Source organism: Psammomys obesus, unplaced genomic scaffold (assembly GCF_907164565.1).
Source record: "Psammomys obesus unplaced genomic scaffold, mPsaObe1.curated_primary_1811, whole genome shotgun sequence".
Lineage (NCBI taxonomy): Eukaryota > Metazoa > Chordata > Mammalia > Rodentia > Muridae > Psammomys > Psammomys obesus.
The window spans coordinates 14275639-14276898 of NW_026596046.1; the positions used below are offsets into that span (position 1 = coordinate 14275639).

Consider the following 1260-nt stretch of genomic DNA (forward strand, 5'->3'; position numbering starts at 1 on the left):
GCTAGGGGTGGTGTCAGCTCTCCTGATCTCGGGATCCTAAGGCCAACTCTCCTATGACGCCCAGGCAAGGGATGGAGCCAGTTCTGAATAACCCTACAACATTAACGTGTTCTCAAGCAGCAGCCCAGACCAGGCTCTTGGTGGTAACAGACTCCGTGCTGCTACAGGGCCATGGACCCAGAAGTGGTCCCCAGTGGCAGCACAGGCCAGGACCCCACCATGGTCCCAGATGGCATCACTGGCTACTCACATCAGGCTGTTCCTCTCTACCCTTGAGTCTCCAGTTCTGCCTCTCTTCATTGTGCCCAGGTCCTTCCGTTTCTCTTTCTCGTCCATTTCTCCACTACTTACCTGCTCCTCTTAGTGATGCCAGCCGTCTCTGAGTGCCAGGGGTCATCTCAGGAGTGCTCCGCCCCACCTTTGCATTAGGGCACCGGGCAGCGGTCATCTCGAGCAAGGTTTGCCCACCCCCCACTGGGCCTGCACGGTCATCTCAGGCTATCTATCACTCTGTCCAAGCCCCATGGCTCTGGACTAGTGGTCATCTTGGGCTTGCTCCTTGACCTTGGGTTTCCTGTGTGGCCCCATGTGTGTAGAGCGGGGTCATCTGCTTCATGCTCACTCCTGCCTGGGGCCTATCATCCCAGGTAGGGTTCATCTTGTCCCTGGCTCGCTCCCCACCCTGGGAGCCCACCAAGACCTGTGCAGCAGTGGGCTGGTTGGTGGTCATTTCAGACTCGCTTTTGTTCAGGGAGTGTTAGACTTCCAGTCATTCAGATGGTCACAGGTCAGAACATTGAGCATAGACACAGCCTCTCTTCTCCCTACCGCCGACTGACACACGCGTGACACAGCAGCCAATGCCTTAAGTAGCAGGCGAAAAAAGTTTTTTTGAGATTATAATATAATTACGCTATTTCCCCCTTCTCCTTTCTTCCTCCAAATCCTCATGTACCTTTTCCTTGCTCTCTTTCTTGCCCTCTTTCCCATGGTTTTTAAAAATATTTGTGCATGTGTGTGTGTGTGAGATCCTAAATTCATAAGTACGACCTTCTCAGCATGTTTAATGATGCTTCTATTTATTTGTCTTCAGGGCTGACCATTTGGCAATGCATTACCAATCAGTGTGCTCATCCCAGCATTCTTCATTTGCCTGAAGTTCTTTATGTAGGGTTGAGGCCTTAAGAGCGTCCCTTTGTCCAAGTTAGCGTGGCTATTGGTGTCGATCCTTGCTCAGGTCATGTTTAGGCTGTTATGTTG

At 51.8% G+C, this 1260-nt stretch overlaps 1 pseudogene; it reads right to left on the reverse strand.

The window, feature by feature from the left end:
- Window positions 1–753: 753 nt before the first annotated feature.
- Window positions 754–877, reverse strand: LOC129688780 (small nucleolar RNA SNORA17; annotated as a pseudogene).
- Window positions 878–1260: the final 383 nt, after the last annotated feature.